Raw genomic sequence first — 9,356 nt, forward strand, 5'->3', positions numbered from 1 at the left:
TTCCACCCTCCTTATAAGATGCACCCCTCTCCATACCCCTTGAAGTATTGGCTTTCTACCTCTGACTGAGGAAATTAATCCTTCATTGTCTTCAGTGACTTTAAAATTGTTATTGTTTGTTATCTTCAATGCAGCAAATTTTATCTTGCTCTCCTCTCTTTTACCCTGGAGAACAAGATGTTTTATCCATAGAAGGCTTAGCCTATATTTAATTAAATATCACCACCTCCAAAGATCTGAATTTGTAATGTGTTTTCTCACTTCAAATGTTTAGGTATGGGACTTGAATACCTGAGGTTTCCAAGACTTTTATAATGAAGGAGTGTTGGATTTTGTCAAATGCTTTCTCAGTATCTAATGAGATGATTGTGTGTTTTTTTCCTTGAGTTTGTTTATATGGTGGATTATATAAATGGATTTCCATATATGGAACCATCGTGCATTCCTGGGATGAAGACTACTGGATCATGGTGAATGATCATTTTGATGTGTTCTTGGATTTTTTTGCAAGAATTTTGCATCAATATTCATAAAGGAAATTGCTCTGAAGTTCTCTTTCTATGTTGGGCCTTTGTGTGATTTAGGTATAAGCATAATTGTGGCTTCATAGAACAAATTGGGTAGCATTCCTTTTGTTTCTATTTTGTGGAATAATTTGAAGAGTATTGGAATTAGGTCTTCATTGAAGGTCTGATAAAATTCTGCACCAAACTCACAGAAAAAACCACACAATCATCTCATTAGATACTGAGAAAGCATTTGACAAAATCCAACACTCCTTCAGGGTAAAAGTCTTGGAAACAGCAGGAATTCAAGTCCCATATCTAAACATAGTGAAGGGAATATACAGGAAACCAGTAGCCAACATCAAACTAAATGAAGAGAAATTAGAAGCAATTCCACTAAAATCAGGGAGTTGACAAGGCTGCCTACTCTCCTCCTACCTATTCAATATAGTACTTGAAGTCCTAGCCAGAGCAATTAGACAACAAGGAAGTCAAACGGATAAAAATTGGAAAGGAAGAAGTCAAAATATCACTATTAGCAGACGATATGATAGTCTACTTAAAATTCCACCAGTGAACTCCTAAACCTGATAATGAACTTCATCAAGATGGCTGGATATACAATAAACTCAACCAAATCAATAACCTTCCTCTACTCAAAGGACAAACGGGCTGAGAAAGAAATTAGGGAGTACTGTTGAGTGTGGGTAAGCGGAAGCACCAATTTAGCAGCTGGGACTAAAAAGCAATGGTGGCTATTGATACAGAATGAGATTAGGCCCAGAAAAGACATCACCAGATAGAGAAAAGAAAAAAAGAGTAGTCAAATATATCTATTTTTTCAGTAGCCTCAAAACATCATTTTTCAAAGTTGAGGTCAAGGTCAAGAGAAAGAAAACAAAAATTAGTTAATGATGGAAGCAAGCACAGGAGCCTGAGCAGAAGCAGAGTCAAGAATCCAAAGATAAGGCCTCTAAGAGACACAAGTCTGAGGAGCACAATGACAAAGAACACTCTACTGACAAAGGAAGAGAATGATTAAATTCATCTGGGAATGGTGAGGACAGACACAAACACAAAGAAAGGAAGTCATCATGGGGCAGAAGTTAGATCATGTTAAAGACTCTATAGCAGTAGAAACAGGGAAAGGAAGAAGTGTTGCTCAAGAAGTAGGGATTGGAAAATCAATCCCAACCCAGAAGCAGAGGCAGGAAGATGTCACCATCTAGAAGCAGATATAGAAAAAGAAGGATCAGAACATTCTCCTGATTAAGATCCATACACAGGCATAGGACTAGAACCAGGAGCAGAATATGCAGTTGAAGTCAAGATAGAAGAGCATAAAAAAAAACCAAGAAGATTTAGCAGAAGCCTAAGCCAGACACCTAGTCCAACTCCCTTCGGAGGCAGAAACACAGCAATTTACCCATGAAGATTAGCTAGATGAAAAAGGACAAAGAAACTATAAGAACAAAAAATGAAATGGTCAAAATCAGAAACAACAAGAAATGGCTGCAGTGGCTGCAGCAACTGGAGGCAGTGTTGAAATCAGGAACCCAGGTTACCCAGGTTACTCCTCAGATAGCTATGGCTGCCCAAATAGTGGCCCTGGAAGCTAAAGCCTTGGCAGAGACAGGTATAGCAGCAGAGCCCAGTTACTATAACCCAGCAGCTGTGAATCCAGTGAAATTTGCTGAGCAAGAGAAAGAGAGGAAAATGCTCTGGCAAGGCAAGAAAGAAGGCAACAAATCTCAGTCTGCTGAAATCTTAAAAAAATGAATTTTGGAAACAAGGACCAAAATGTCAAATTTAGGAAGTTAATGGGCATTAAGAGTGAAGATGAAGTTGGCTATAGCTCCATTGATAAAGAAAGTTAAAAGACTTTGAAGCAACAAGAAGTTTTTTTGAAATCTTGATGCTCAGTATGATTGCAAACCCACACACAAAGAGAAACAGGTTTGGGTTTCACATCTTCAATGTGTGAAGTTTGGAAAATATCCATTTGGACTTTATAGACTTGGTCTGATGTTAGGACCTTGTTCACCAAACAGCTAGTATTATAACTGACTTGGGTGTTCCATTGACATTAATTTATTGAAAAATATTACTTTTTTGTAAATATCAGATCAGTGATACTGGTGTCAGTGTTGTAATCAGGTTGAACCCACTTCTATTAAACTTGACAGGACTCTAGAAGGACAATAGTTTTTAGTTCATGAATTCTACTTTTCAAATATATTAAAGCTTTGGGTGGGATAAAATCTCATACATAGATTTTCTCGTGTCCCCTGTCTTCTATACTTTTGACTTAACCTAGCACAGTTATTTCCATTTCTTGAAAAATGAAGCCAACGTTTCTGTAGATGTCCTTTAGAAGGTCTGGCCATGTGGCACATAATCCTGCACACAAGCTGGGCAGTGATGATAAGAAATGGAAAGGGGATAAGACTTGAAATGTGAATAAAGAAAATATGCAATTGAAAAAAGGGAATTAGGGAAGTGACACCCTTCACAATAGTCACAAATAACATAAAATACCTTGGTGTGACTCTAACCAAGCAAGTGAAAGATCTGTGTGATAAGAACTTGGAGTCTCTGGAGAAAGAACTCAAAGTTGGAAAGACCTCACGTGCTTGTGGATTGGCAGGATTAATATAGTAAGACTAGCCATCTTACTGAAAGAGATCTACAGAGTCAGTGCAATCCCCACCAAAACACCAACTCAATTCTTCATAGAGTTAGAAAGAGCAATTAGCAAATTCATTAAGAATAACAAAAAGCCCAGGAGAGTGAAAACTATTTTCAACAATAAAAGAATTTCAGGGGGAATAACCATCCCTGACATCAAGTTGTATTACAAAGCAATAATGACAAAAATTGCATGGTATTGATACAGAGACAGGAAGGTATGATAAGGAACAAAATTGAAGATCCAGAAATGAACCCACACACCTATGGCCACTTGATCTTAGACAAAGGAGCTAAAAAACATCCGGTGGAAAAAAGACAGCATTTTTAACAAATGGTGCTGGGTCAACTGGAGATCTGCATGCAAAAAATGCAAATCAACCTATTCTGATCTCCTTGTACAAAGCTCAAGTCTAAGTGGATCAAGGACCTTCACATGAATCCAGATACATTGAAGCTTATAGAGGAGAAAGTGGGGAAGAGCCTTGAATATGTCAGCACAGGGAAAAATTTCCTGAACAGAAGAGCACCAATGGCTTATCCTCTAAGAACAAGAATCGAAGAAAGTGACCTCATAAAATTGCAAAGCTCCTGTAAGGCAAAGGACACTGTCAACAGGAAAAAATGGAAGCCAACAGATTGGGAAAAGATCTTTACCAATCCTGATACATACATCTGATAGAGGGCTAATATCCAATGTATACAAAGAACCTTAGAAGTGAGACTCTAGAGTCAATTAAAACTGTTAAAAAATGAGGTACACAATGATACAGAGAATTCTCGACTGAGGAAACTTGAATGGCTGTGAAGCACATAAAAAAATGTTCTATATCCTTAGTTATCAGGGAAATGCAAATCAAAACGATCCTGAGATTCCACCTCACACCTGTCACAAAGGCTAAGATGAAAAACTCAGGGGACAGCAGATGTTGTCAAGGATGCAGAGAAAGAGAAACACTCCTCCATTGCTGGTGGTATTGCAAGTTGGGACAACCAATCTGGAAATCAGTTTGGAGCTTCATCAGAAAATTAGACATAGTACTACCTGAGGACCCAGGTATATCATTCCTGGGCATATACCCAGAAGATGCTCCAACATGTAATAAGGACACATGCTCCACTATGTTCATAGAAGCCTAATTTATAATAGCCAGAAGCTGGAAAGAAACCAGATGTCCTTCAACATAGTAGTGGATAAAAAAAAAGGTATATTTACACAATGGAATACTACACAGCTATTAAAAACAACAACTTCATGAAATTCTCAGGTTTTCAAGTTTTCTCTTGAGAAAAGCTGGCATGGATAGCAGTCACACTCAGAATGAAAATTTTAAATCCCATTCATTTTCCTTCAAATTTCATGGTTTCCTTGTTTTTAATAGCTGAATGATATTTCAGTTTGTAAATATGCCACATTTTCCTAATCCATTTTTCAGTTGAAGTCCATCCTGGTTGTTTTCTGTTTATGGCTTTTACAAATAAAGGGTACATCTCCCCACTCTTGGGCATTTTGAATAAGGGTATCCTCAATGAATCCTACAAGCCTCTCACATCCCAGGTCTATGGGAATTTCTAGAGGTTCCCCTTACCCTACCCCACCCCCACAGCTGCATATTTCCATTCATTTTTCAGGCCCTCTGGGCTTCTCTCCTGTCTCCCCTCAAACCTGATCCTGCTCCATTTCCCCTCCCCTCTCCACCCAGGTCCCTGCATTCCTCTGCCTCCTGGGATTATTGTGTTCCCCTTTCTTTTTCTTTTCATTTTCTTTTCCTTTTCCTTTTCCTTTTCCTTTTCCTTATCCTTTTCTTTTTCTTTTTCTTTCTTTTTCTTTTTCTTTTTCTTTTTCTTTTTCTTTTTCTTTTTCTTTTTCTTCTTTTCTTTTCTTTCTTTCTTTCTTTCTTTCTTTCTTTCTTTCTTTCTTTCTTTCTTTCTTTCTCTCTCTCTCTCTCTCTCTCTCTCTCTCTCTTTCTTTCTTTCTTTCTTTCTTTCTTTCCTTCTTTCTTTTTTTTTTTTTGGTTTTTCGAGATAGGGTTTCTCTGTGTAGCTCTGGCTGTCCTGAAACTCACTCTATAGACCAGGCTGGCCTCCAACTGAGAAATCCTTCCTCTGTCTCCCAAGTGCTGGGATTAAAGGCTTGCACCACCACTGCCCAGCTGGGTGCCCCTTTCTAAACAAGGTTGAAGCATGCTCTCTTGGGCCTTCAGTATTGTTAAACTTCTTATGGACTGTGGGTTGTATCTTGGGGATTCTTTACATTTTGGTTAATATCCACTTATCAGTGAGTACATACTTTGAATGTCCCTTTAGGTGTGGGTTATCCCAGTCAGGATGATATTTTCTTTTCTTCTTTTATTGAATATATTCTTCATTTACATTTCAAATGATATATCCTTTCCTTGTTTCTGCCCTCCCAGAAATCCCTCAATCCATCCTCCCTCCCACTGCCTCCCAGAAGCTGCCCCTCAACCCAACCCACTCCCACCTACCCCCTCTCCATTTCACCATGCTGGGGCATCTATTAAACCTTCATAGGACCAAGGACCTTTCCTCCCATTGATGCCCAACAAGTCATTCCTCTACCACAATTTCACTTGGAACCATTCATAACCCTTGATTTATGGCTTAGTCCCTGGGAGCCCTTGGGGGGTCTGATTGGCAGTCATTGGCGTTCTTCCCACGAGTAGGCAAACCTCTTCAGCTCCTCCAATCCTCCATCTAGCTTCTCCCTTGGGACCCCACGCTCAGCACAATGGTTGGGTGCTAGCATCAGCCTCTATCTATAAGGCTCTGACAGGGTCCCTCAGGAGACAGCCATATCAGGCTCCTTTCAGCAAGCACTTTTTGGCATTCACAATAGTGTCATTGTTTGGTGACATTATAGGATAAATCCCCAGGTAGGACAGTCTTTTTGAGCATTTGAGCTAATATCCACTTATCAGTGAGTGCATACTGTGTGTGTTCTTTTGTGATTGGTTTACCTTAGTCAGGATGGCACTTTCTAGTTCCATCCATTTGCCTAACAATTTCATGAATTCATTCTTTTTAGTAGCTGAGTAGTACTCCATTGCATAATTATGCCATTTTTTTGTATCCATTTCTCTTTGGAAAGACATCATCTGGGTTCTCTCCAGCTTCTGGCTATTATAAATAAGGCTTCTATGAACATAGTGAATCATGTGTCTTTATTACCAACTTGCAATCCCACCAGCAGTGGAGGAGTGTTCCTCTTTATCAACAGGAGAAAGATGATTAGCAACAGAGGGGTTCTAATCATCGCAGACTGGGGGATCTACTGAGAAGCTGACAAAGGGAACAACATGCTAGATTTAGAAGGTTGACTGGCTAGGAGGAGGAGGAGAGGGTCTGCTGGCAAGGTTGGGTTTAGACAAGTAAGGGGAGCAAATGAAGTAGAGGCTCCCCACTTAGCTAGAAGATGCCTTCCAAATAAGGGGACAGGACACACTGGTATTACCAAACAGGAAGGGTGAGAGGAACACCCCTAAAAATGCAACAAAGTAGTGGTGTTTGGTGAGGAAGGTAAGGTTGTCCTCCTACAATGACAACAGGGGAACAAGAATGAAAGGTGAGTTCCCAAAACTACATCAGGACTGAGTAAGTGGTCCCAGAGTCCAAGAGGAAGGAGATGGGCTGCCCAGATACCATGATGACTACCCCGGCTCTCTGGTGGTGATGGAAGCAGTCGGATCAAGGGAGCTCAGGCCTCTTCAGTCGTCCATAGGCAAGCCTAGATCATCAGCTGAGGGCTACCTGAGAGTGATGTCCCTCTGTCCTGAGTCGCACAGGACAAGTGATAGCCCAATAATCCTCCTCATGACACCTAGGTCACGGCCCTTTTGGATTGCAGGGTTAGGACAAGCCTTCATTCAATGACCTTGTTGATCACTTTTGTAGCAGCGCCCTGGTGGTCCCTGAGCCTTAGAAGCCCAGCAAGCCTGGGCAGTGTCTGGGGAAGGTCACACAGCCTTTGCCAGCATATGGTACTTTTGTCTGCAGGCCTCTTCATCTCTCTGATGCTACAATTTGCAGGTGAGTGCTTAGACTCCTTCCTGTGGAGGTCGGGGTTCCCTCTCCAAATGTCTGAGTTTGGCTTTAAAATGTCAGGGTAGCTCTGGGAAAAGAAGTATGTCATCAGGAATTGCTTACCTTCTGGGTTTTCAGGGTCTAAATTAGTATGTTGTAAAAGGGCCTTTGTAATGGTCTCTAAAAATCAAGACTGGTTTTCTTGTTTATCTTGGATGACCTCTTGGACTTTTTCAAAATTTGCTGATTTTAAGGCTGCTCTACAGAGACCAGCCAGGAGGCATGTTATGAATCCATCTCTGGCTAAAATAACACCTAGGGAATTATAACTCCATTGAGCATCCTGGTCAGGTACTATCTCAGATCTGATTGGATATGTTGGATTTGTTTGATGAGTCATGTCTGCATGTATTCTAGGGAAGGAGTCTGGAGAGGTCGAGCAAGGAAAGGTCAAGCTAAGATTGAGTAATACACTGAAATTCTTTAATGGAGGACGAAGAGTTAGAGGTGTAGGATCCCAGTCTCTGTTCTATTTGGGAAAGTTCACTTAGTGAGAAAAGGACATGTACTCTGATTGGACCATCTACCCCAGCAACTTCCCTTAAAGGAAGGACTGCTGCTGGGTTGGGTTGGGTGGGGGAGGGGAGAAGTAGGGGGTTTAACTGTAGACTTAGGTGTGGTGGGAGGGCTGAAAGTAGGTACAGTGTGGAATGATTGGAGCGGCCTGCAGCTGGGCCAGGAGGAGAGAAGGAGTCTGGAGAGGTCAAGCAAGGAGGCTCTGGGGAAGTCTGGTGAGAAGAGGAAGCTGAGGAGGCTGGGGTTTTAGGCCAGGTTGCAGAGACAAGTCTGCAGTGGTAAGGGGTGGTTCTTTAACTGGATTGAGGACTGTGGTGTCATCCTGTAGAGGTTGCATAGCTAGAAGAAGTTGATGGTACAAGAATTTCAGAGAGAGGGTTTGGACGGAAGATAGGTAAAAGTTTGAGCATAAAGGACCTCTTTCCATTTATTGGACCACTGGCAGTACACGTGAAGATCCCTTAAAATGACAGAATCAAATGTGACATTAAGTGGCTGTTTGCAGCCATTGTCTAATGGGTATTGATCTCAGACCTTATGGCAAAAGTCGGGTGTTAGTTTTAGAGATTTGAGATTTTCCAGGAGACATTTCAGAAGAAAACCTTGAGGTATGGCTGAAGATGACAGATAATCATTGGGTGTGGGGATGTTACTGAACTATTCCTACACACATTCTGAGAAAAATTCAATAACTAATACAAATAAACAGTCAATCTAGACAAACAGGGTTGTCACAGGTATGCTAGTGGCTATGTGAGACCAGGACTCACAGGAAAAAACGATTTACCTAAGCTTAGGACTCCTCTACAGCAAAAAGAGAAAACCGCTTCATGAGTAGCGTTTCTGAGAGAGAGGGGTCACCCAAGGGTTGAAGTCATGACCTGGGGTGTCGGCTGGGAGGCTGGTCATAGGGACCGTGGAAAGTCCATCCCCTGAGCCCATAGAGGGTGGCTGAATCTCTTTGGAGAAGGGGCCCTGCCCTGGAAAACCTTACCAATCTGCTGATGCCTGTGTGAAGGTTTTGGTGATCTGGTGGCAGGAAAAGTGAGCCTATGCAGCTTGTTGACCTGTCCGGATGAGGTCCTGTGGGGTTTAACCCACGTGGCAGAGGCCAGACTGCGTGGTGGAGTCCTGTGCGCCCCGCAGCAGCAGTGGTGGTGGTGCTTGCAGTGGAGCCTCGAAACCCCCTTGGTGGTCACGCGCGAGTTTCAGCCTCAATGTTAGATGAAAAGCAGAGTACTCCTGGACAGATCACTCCAAGCCAGCACAGTGCTCACGTGGGTGGTCTTTATTGAAAGAGGAACTCCTGAAGAGGAAGGAAAGAAGAGAGAGAGAGAGAGAGAGAGAGAGAGAGAGAGAGAGAGAGAGAGAGAGAGAGAGAGAGAGCGCTATGGGTCGTGGTCCGTGACTTTTATCTGAGCCATGATGTAGGTAACACAAGTAGTGTCGTGCAGGTAATGCAGGTAAAATGAATAACACGAGAGTTGGTGGCATGGGGTGGTTGCTGTGGCAACAGAGAAAGGTCTTGACCCCTAGGGATGATGT

At 41.9% G+C, this 9,356-nt stretch overlaps 1 pseudogene; it reads left to right on the forward strand.

Annotated features, from left to right (window-relative positions):
• The first annotated feature begins 1,254 nt into the window (after positions 1–1,254).
• On the forward strand, positions 1,255–2,422 carry LOC127697339 (arginine/serine-rich coiled-coil protein 2-like; annotated as a pseudogene).
• Positions 2,423–9,356: the final 6,934 nt, after the last annotated feature.

This window comes from Apodemus sylvaticus, chromosome 1 (genome assembly GCF_947179515.1).
Source record: "Apodemus sylvaticus chromosome 1, mApoSyl1.1, whole genome shotgun sequence".
NCBI lineage: Eukaryota > Metazoa > Chordata > Mammalia > Rodentia > Muridae > Apodemus > Apodemus sylvaticus.